Genomic DNA, 9,968 nt, shown 5'->3' on the forward strand with positions numbered 1-9,968 from the left:
ATATTGCAGAGATAAACAAATAGAAAATAAAGGATAGCCTTGAGAGGGCCTCAAATCTATTCCAATGGGCCCCGACTGTCCCTGCCCCAGGGTCTTTATAGAGACACCAAGGATTGGAGCAAAAGACCTCCTCCCACAGCACAGCTAAGTGCAGACTATTCCAGACACCTGCATTCAGGCCCGTGGCCCATAATCATCCTCTCTGCGGACCTGATGGGTAAAGCCATGAGGAACCTGAAAACGGGCTCGCACACATCCCTCTTTCTTAATATATTGGAAATAACTCATTATTACAGCATTCTCCATAGCTGTTATACCTCCCAGTATGGAATAGAGGATGATATAGATGGCATTTCTTTTTTGGATTAGGTCCAAGCTGACTACAGCAGTCTTCAGCTGCATCAAGCCCTCTTTAAACCAAAAACTCTTAAGGCAACTACAAACTTAAAGAATCCCTTAGCTTCATCATTACCATTAACAGGTTAACATAAATATTGTTATACATAGTTACAATTTTCCCAATCTTACAACACAAAACAAACTCTTAACAGAAACATTTGAAATAGCATATATGGTGCTATATATAGTTAACAATTTTCTCCATCTTACAACTTTAACTCTTAAGCATTTGAATTTTCTTGCTAACAGAATGTAGGAAAAACTTCTGATGTATTCACATCACACTTAAATATTTCCTCAACTCCACAAAACTAGGGCGCATTAATACCAATAGGTCAAACATAGTTTCTGCAAACATAATTCAACCTTAATTCACTCATAACTCCTCCTTTTCTTTATAACTTTTTAAACAAAATCTCAAACCTAGTTAGAGGAACCCAAACTTTTCCGTTTAAACAGTTCCATTTGTAACACAAAACCAGTTCCATAAGTAATTCTATTTTTACATAAACATTTCCATAAAACAATTCATGAATCACCAGTTAATAAAGCATATATGCATACACAAAACTGCATCTTGATTCTAGGTAGAAATAAATTTCTTCATTTAAACAGTTCCATTTTTAACCCAATTCCAGAAAACACTTCCTAGGTCATTACTATAAGTAAACTCAAAATTGTCCCATTGCAATGAAATCTATTGTTCATTTCATTTCTTAAGTCCCAAAATTCAAATGATAAATTCTGGTACTAGCCTTCCAAGTATGAAGAAATCCATAACCAAAATCTTTTGGTAGTTTTATCTCATTATTTTAAGTTCAAAAAGTTCAAAAAATGTAAATTCTGATATCAGGCTTTTACTTCCAAATATGAAGAGACGTTTTACAACCAAAACTTTTTGCAGTTAACAATTTTAGTTCAAACAAGAGTCTCTACAACTTTTATTCTCAAGCCAGAAACCTTTTTAGGTACAGTAGTATTCTAAACCGCACCATTTTTAATGTTAGCTCAGGTTTTTCTGTGTTGTGTCAATTTCCACGGACCTCAGCTGTGAATGCCTTATGGCTGCTTCTGGCATCCGCCATTGTAGCTAGAGTTTTCCTGCCTGGCCCACAGTCAGGGCAAATCTCTCTCACCCGCCAGTCCCAAGCCGCTCAAACCCGATCAAGTAAACACAGAGACTTATATTGGTTACAAACTGTATGGCCGTTGCAGGCTTCTTGCCAACTGTTCTTACAGCTTAAATTAATCCATTTCTATTAATCTATACCTTGCCACGTGGCTTGTGGCTTACCGGTACTTTACATCTTCCTTATCCTGATGGCGGCTGGCCGTGTCTCCTACTCAGCCTTCCACTTCCCCGCTCTATTCTCCTCCTTGTCCCGCCTATACTTCCTGCCTAGCTAATGGCCAATCAGTGATTTATTTATTGACCAATCAGCAACACATTTGACATACAGACCATCCCACAGTACGCCATTCTTAGCTTCTTAGCAGCTTCTGGAGCTGTTGAAACCATTCAGACTGCCTGCTTTGCAGTCTACTATGACACTAACTTCTGTGTCTCTCTCCCTTTATTTTTACCATGTACGTTAAGCATAGATTCACACTCAATATTTACACTGTTCACAAACTCACATGTAACATATCTTGCAAAGCATTTAGACTCACATTCAACATTTACACTTTTTTTAAAATAAACTCACATATACTTCTTATTTACTTATATCCTTAAGGAAACTCTAAGACTACCTTAACAAATAAATTCTTTTTTTTTTTTTTTTTTTGGTTTTTTCGAGACAGGGTTTCTCTGTGTAGCTTTGCGCCTTTTCCTGGGACTCACTTGGTAGCCCAGGCTGGCCTCGAACTCACAGAGATCCGCCTGGCTCTGCCTCCCGAGTGCTGGGATTAAAGGCGTGCGCCACCACCGCCCAGCTTCAAATATAATTCTTATTTACTTATATTCGTCTTATGCTTATTTAAACTTACATTTACAACTAGCATCTTTACTTCTTTCAAGCTTATTACTACATGTTTTAGGATTACCTTAGATATTTCTTGCAAGCTTATATTCTTAAAGAAATTCTATAGCTCTGTTTTACAAACTTATAGGGCTACCATTACCATATATCTAACTTAGCAAACACTTAAAGATTTCTTAACACTTAGAGATTCTACTTTTTACTCTTAATTATCACCACTCTCTGTATTAGATTCTCTTAACTAGACAAAGTACACAAATCATTTCTAAAGTTCAGAGCTTATCATTCTAAATGTTCTTGAAAAGCAAGAGTTTAATGCTGTGGGATGGTCTGTATGTCAAGTGTGTTGCTGGTTGTTCAATAAGTAAATCATTGATGGGCCAGTGGCCAGGCAGGAAGTATAGGTGGGACAAGGAGGAGAATAAAGCTGGGAAGTGGAAGGATGAGTCAGAGACACTGCCAGCCACCACGATGACAAACAGCATGTGAAAATTCTGGTAAGCCACGAGCCACGTGGCAAGGTATAGATTTATAGAAATGGATTAATTTAAGTTGTAAGAACAGTTATCAAGAAGCCTGCCATGGCCATACAGTTTGTAACCAATATAAGTCTCTATGTTTACTTGGTTGGGTCTGAGTGTCTGTGGGACTGGCAGGTGAGAGAGATTTGTCCTGACTGTGGGCCATGCAGGAAAACTCTAGCTACAGTTTAATTCTTTAATGGCTCTCTTAACTCTGAGATTTAGTGACTTCTGTTGCTATGCATTTCACATGTTTTATAACAACTCTATTAAGAGCTATCTCAGTTTACAGCAAACCCAAAATGAAAAAAGAGAAAAACCTTGTAAGGAATATTCTGTTTCTGAATTGCTTAGCTAGTCATTCCATAACAGTCAATTTCCCAACAGAAGATAGTTGTCTAAATTGGAGTCAGGTTCCAGACCTCCAGCTTTCAGCAGGTCTGAAAACATTGTTGAAACATATTTACAATTGCCTCAAATTCTATCTATCCCCAGACTGTAGGATGGAACCTTGATATCATGAAAATTTAGTTGCTTTTTATACTCAAACTCTGATACAATTTTCCACCTTCTTAATTTTTTAAAGCTGTATTTGCCATGAGTTCTTTAACAATGGTGATGTTTCTGATACTTTTACTAGCCCGATATTTTCATCAAAACTGCTACTATTCAAAAGAGTCAAGAACATAGATGTTCTTTCATGAAACGTATCCTTCATTAGCTTACTCTGAGAAAAAGCACTTTCAGGATTTAGTATTTTCATCATTAGATTTAAGTCCTGATGTTATTAGCAGCTGTGATATTTAGCATTGATTTCTTATAAGGAACTTTTAGGTGAAGCCACACTTTTGTAAGACAGCTAGATTTTCTGGTTTGTTCCCATCTATAAAGCAGTCATTTCTTTTTGAATGCCTGTTTTCTTGTCTCCTTATTAGATTTGCAAAGGAATTACTCATTGCAGGCAGTTTGTTCAAAAGGCAAAAAACTTTATTTTCCCATAAGTTTCTTCATATCTAAAACAATGTTCAGTGTATAAACTGCTTTCCCTTGCTTTCTTAAGGAGTTTAGGTGGCTTGTTTGCTCTTAAAGGTAGCTTTTTGTCATCCAACTACTGTAAAAACTTTGCACAGCTATTAGGGTAAATAAGGCATTTTATCAGCGGAGCCCCAAACCGCGAAGCACCTAGTTTCATATCCTTTCAATTTTTCATTGGAACTGACACTTAAACTCTTAGATGATTTTCCTCCTTATTCTTTTAAAAGCTGTATTTTAATTTTACCATGAACGTATTTTTGAGTTGACAAAAGTATCTCAGGGCAATGTGCCCATCTTTAGCGGAAAAACTACCTTTCCCAGAATGCATTTCCCTTGTATCAGTCCCTTATTGCAAGCTAGCTTTTGGACTTCATTTCCCATAGTTCTTTTCGGGTCTGAGAGTCCACTGGATCTCTTCTACCAGACTTGCTTACAAATTCTTGTCTGGGAAGTTTGAACCAAGTTTTTTTGCTTTTGCAATGGGAGATGTGAACAAGCATTTTACATTTTCAGCTATGGCATATTGGGAGTTTTCTATTCTCTCCTCAGCTGGCTTCTACAGGTGTCTCTCCTTCATTTGACACTGGCCCCAAATCAGAACCACACCTGCCTTGTTGGCGGGCTTTGAGGCTGGCATTCCTGATAGCAACTTTCCTCAGGGCTTGTCTTGGCTTTAGCCAGTCAGTGAAAAACATTTACAACAGAGCTTTTCCATAGCTCCTTCGGAGAGATTTTCTCCCACTGATTTTATTCTCACTTTGCTTGTTCCTTTTCCCCCAGATGCAGAGATTCAGGTATCTGTCTGCAGCTCTGTACCTCTGCTAGCTGCCTTACGGGGTAGGGGCTCCCCCGTGCCAATCTGCCTCCAGTTCTTAGCAGCCTTCACAGGTCATGCATTTTCTGGGGAAGAATCTGTCCCCTCTGTTTCTTAAGAGTCTTTCTCGCTGACAGTACCCAGTTTGGTCTCAGTTTATTCCCTCTACCCCAGAAACAGTTTCTGACATTAGAGTGGTAGCTTTCCCTGCTACTGAAGGTAGGGGCTTTTTGTCCATTTCTGTTTTGGGGGTCTGTGTGGTTTGCGTACAGACTGAAAATCTAACAAGGGAGGGTTTTGCCATTTCTAAAGTCCCACTAGGACAGGTGTTTTTCCTCATCAAGCCTTCACCTGGCCTAGTCCCCCAGTGGGTTGGGTTTGTTTGTCTGGGTGCTCAAGGATAGAGTTTATGCCAGAGGCAATCAGCCCTCAGGGCTACACTCCCTCATCTCAAGCAGTCAGTTGAAACAAAGCTTTTCTCAAAAAGATGATTTCTCTGACAGAAAAGAAAGGTTTACTCCTGGATAGTTCTACTCTGCCCTGGCTGGGCTGTTGGTTATTCAACGGCACTGCCCCTCATGACTGGTCACTGCCCACGGCGGCCATGCCAGCAGAGGAGCTGGCTGATTGAAAGAATCATAGCCATGGTTACCTTTTTAGAGCTCTATTGGGGGGGAGAGAGAGACAGAGACAGAGACAGAGACAGAGGGGAAGGGAAAGAGGGGGGGGCCAGTGGGAGGTAGGAGCAGAAAAGGAGAGGAGACAGCACACAGAGGGCCCACCCACTTTTTAGGCTGGGATGCCATCAAAGGCTGATGACGTAATTAATGACTGAATCCTTACATCCCAGACTTTCCCTTATTGTAAAAAAAAATAAGCAGGTAGATGGGACTAGGGGCATCGTTCATTTCAAAAACTGCTTCCAGCTGACTCTTGGATGTCAATTGGCTCTGGGGGAATGGAGAAGGGGAGTTTTCTGAGGTAGACAGGTGTTGTGGAATGCTGCCTGTCATCTGTTTGCTCATTTGTATCCCTCTTGGCTATGGCTGGGAACTTTCTGTTTGACAAGATGCTGGTGACACAGAAAAAAACTTAAGAGAGATAAAAGAATAATTATTATTTTTGAGTTGGCATTTATCTGAGGTAGATCTGGCCTGCCCCTATGGATTTTGAAACATGGTAAGCTTTATCAGAGACAGATTATTTTAAAGCACCTGTTTCCTTTACTAGTTCAGCATCTAGGAGACAGGTGATCAATTGTTAAAAGCATCTCATAGTAATAGATGTTTACATTAAAGTCTTTTGTAGCACCCAGATGGTTTTGGGTCTGGGGGTGTAAATACCTTTTAGCTGTTACAGTTTCTTATTTGATTATCTCTGGACTCTGGTTCTGTGGTGGTCCTGTACCATTAGCTGAACAGTGAGTTAGAACAGGGAACTGGGAAGAGAAAAGTTCGTGGTACATGAGAAATTATTTTTTGAAATTAGGGACAAGGCAAACATCAGGACTCTGTCTGTATGCATGTGAGAAACACAGGCAGTGGATCTGAAGTGAAGCAATGAGCTCTTATTTTAGGTGAAAATCTTTTTTCATTAAGTAACTCTGAAAGTGCAATTAAATCTTTCCAGAGGTGGTAAGGCTGTCCTCTGTACCCAACAATAAAGGAGAGGTGGCATTCCAAAACTCCCAGGACTGAGTCAGTGGCTCTAGTGTCCAGAAGGAAAGAAACGGATTGCTTCTATGCTACATTCTGCATTCCCTGCCATGTCTGTAGCCAAGCCTAGGTCTGCTGGAGGTCTTCGCTTGATGTACCTATTCATCTTGGTGCCTGGGGGCAGTCAGCTGACTCTTTGTCTTTCTAGGCGGCACTTTTAACAAGGCTGTTGATGGTCTGTCAGGGCATTTGCTAGCCCATGTCCTTTTCCTCACTTAAAACAGGGACCCAACAGCTTTTGGGAGTCAGTGAGTGCCAGCACTTGGCAATTTTGTTTTTGGCCTTTTATCTCTTCCCTGGCACACATTAAATGCCACAGATGGCTCTTTTATCTGTGGGGTCAGGAGCCTTGCTCTCCAGATGCTTAAGTTTCAGTTGGGGAGGTCTGGGGAACAAGAGACGGATTTTACTCCATGTCCTGAATTTTTTTTTCTGATGATTGATGGCTGAAGGACAGCTTTTGGAAGATCTGTCAGTAGGGTATAAGCTGATTTTTTGGCTTAAGAGCCATCCTGATTATTGTAAACTTATTTGCATGGATCTTCCGCTTCCAGACTCGTCTGTGTTTCTCAAGGCAGTTTGACAATGAGTGGGTGGAGGTAAGGTGAGTTAGGGTGAGTTGTAGAAACTGCCCAAGCCTGCCCATTTGAGCCCGCCCACTGCCGGTGGAAGTCAGACAGAAAAGGTTGCAAGTGGCAGACGCACAAGTGGGAAGGAGAAGGGTTTAGAACTTTAGCAGAAAGTTTGGAGATAAAGTAACTTATTTTTCTGTTCACTGGCAAAAGTTCCTGCAACTCTGTTATGCGGCCAGGCTTACCATTGCCCGCCCCTATCCACCAATGTATCCGCCCCTTTGTCCCATGGCTGTATCCAAGAAAAAAATAAAAAATTAAAATAACAAAGCAGGATCAGACTACAATCTTGGGTGACCCCAAAGAGTGGAGAGAGATCCATGAATCAGCTCAAGTTTGCCATCCTGTTCATCAAGAGATGCGAAGGGCTGTGTGGCTGCACCACAGTTGATCCACCCAGTAGACCAAGACAGCATTTACTTTCCCCATCATGAACGAAAATGTGCCATCGCCAGTACAGCCCGAGGACAAGCCCCAGGGTGTCTGTCCCAAAGAATATAGCTCAGACTACAGCCCCGAGAACAGAGGACTTACTGTGGTGAAGAATCATGCCAGTAGCTGTGTGGGGGTCCAGCAGAAGCAGTGAGGGATGAGCATGCGCTCACGATCTCGAGGTCTCGAGGTCTTGTAGGCCCTCTGTCTCGCTGGATGGGGGAAGAGGTGGCAGTGGTCACAGCAGGTCCTCGCTCCTCGGTGGTGTATCCGAGTCTGAACAGCACCAATGTTGTTTATTCTATGGCGCTGCTCCTCCTGGCTGGTCACCACCCATGGCGGCCATGCCAGAGGAAGAGCATGCTGATTGAAAGAATCATAGCCATGGTTAACTTTTTAGAGATTTATTGGGGGGGAGAGAGACAGAGGGGGGAGGGAGAGAGGGGTGGTTGATGGGAGGAAGGAGTGGAAAAGGAGAGGAGACAGAGAATGCACAGAGGGCCCACATGCTTTTTAGGCTGGGACGCCATCAAAGGCTGATGACGTAATTAAGGACTGAATCCTTACATGGGCTTTTTCCCCAGACAGAGTTCTGACTCAACAACACAAGTGCTTCAGACACAGTTCAGCTTTACTGTTTTCCCAGAAAGGTCCTTACTCTGATAGGAAAGCTTTTCTCAGATTTCTTTTTGCAGCTGTGGACCTATAAACCCGGGACTTGTAGGAAAGCGGGCAACTGTACTGTTCCCACTGGCTTTAGCTTTGTTTGTTCATTAGCAGTCTTCCCCTGGTTCCTGTACCTTCCTGTCTCAGCTCTGTGCTCCAGGAAGTTTACAACTGCAGCAATCCTAGTATCCCCGAAATGCATTTTAACTCAGAGACGCTGGCCAGTCACCTCTGGGTTTTTGGTCAGGAGCTAGGATAAAATGCTAACAGAGTTTGCATTGCTTCAGGGGATCTTTGGTTAGGAAAATTAGGAGCACACTTTCATTCTGAAATGCTCACTCAAACAAAACCCTTGATGCCTCAGCTGGGCTGTAACTGAAAAGCTTGGCTTTTTTGCTTTTCTCAGGTAAAGTTTCCTGCCCTTTTGGGCTCTCTGTAGCTCTTTATCCACACTCTCCCAAGCGTTTCCCTCAGGGGACTCTGACCAACAGTTTTTTACTAGCTTGAAGAGACAGAGCTTAGAAGAGAGGTTTTCAGGAACTCCATCCCTGCCTCCTGCATTGCAGGGAGGATTTTTAAAGATTGAAAGAGAACTTAGAGAGGTTTTGCTGTCTTAAGAGGTTTGTTGTTTTCCCTTAGAGCTAATCACAGGTGGTCTCCATACTAATATCTTCAGGTGATTCTAATTTGTCCTTTTGAGAAAGTTAAAGGCTTAGTTGTTAAGTTTTTTAAGAGAGAAAGATTAAGACTTTTTAGAGAGATTTTTTCCCCAAACTGTCCAAGAAAAATTTTAGTTTAAGAGAAAGATTTTTTCTGAAAAGAGAGAAAGACCAACTTTTCCCAAAACTTCTAAACTTTAAACTTTGGCCCTTTACACCCCCATTTTGCCCCAGGGAAAAAACACTTTCTCCTGCTGCTTGGACTTAGCATTTCAGCTACCCCCAGGTCAAAAGTTTCCATAGGAAAATTTTTCTTCCCCATAATCTCAAAGAAGAGCTTTTTTCCTACCTGTAAAGCCCAAAAAAAATTTTTCCCCCAGTTTGTGTTCATAGTCCCCAAAGTTAGAAAACTGGAGTTTTTCTGTCTAGTTGCCTTACTTATTTTTTTTATACACGATCTTACGCTTCTAAGTTTATTCCTACACTATATTACTACACTATACCTTATACTTATTCACAGATAGATATTGACAAAGGGATTGAAGATAGAAATTTTGACAGAAGGGAATTTTTCGCTGCAGCATCGGACATCCTTCCAGTCTGTTTTCCTTTTTTCTCTGTAGGTAAAACCCCTGCCCTTCAATAATTTGCCCCATGTGGGCACCAGATATTGGTGAAATTATTAAGGCCACTCCATGTAGTTAAAAGGGAGGTTTATTTTGTGGGGTGCCACTCCACGTAGTTAAAAGGGAGGTTTATTTTGTGGGGTAACTTACAAGTGAAGGGATAGGTAACAGGGTCTGGGAAAGGTGTGGCACAGTCCGGCGGTGTTCTCTGGAGAACTCTGCTAGGTCTACCTCCAGCGACCAGGGTCCAGGAACCAAAAGTGCTGGTCCATCCAGATCTCGGGTCTTCAGGGTCCTCTCTCAGCCCAGTCTTGTAGGTGTGACAGTTACCTAACCCTAATTGGGGGTTGGAACTTCCAGATCAAAGCTGGAATGGCTACTCACTACAATAATCTAATTTTATTGATTGAATTTTTGGTATAACTCCCCATTGGCCCATGAGATTTAAGAACATACAATTACATTGCATTTTTTTAGCCATCATTTT

This window comes from Peromyscus californicus, unplaced genomic scaffold (genome assembly GCF_007827085.1).
Source record: "Peromyscus californicus insignis strain IS unplaced genomic scaffold, ASM782708v3 Scaffold_1__1_contigs__length_55948999, whole genome shotgun sequence".
Classification (NCBI taxonomy): Eukaryota; Metazoa; Chordata; class Mammalia; order Rodentia; family Cricetidae; genus Peromyscus; species Peromyscus californicus.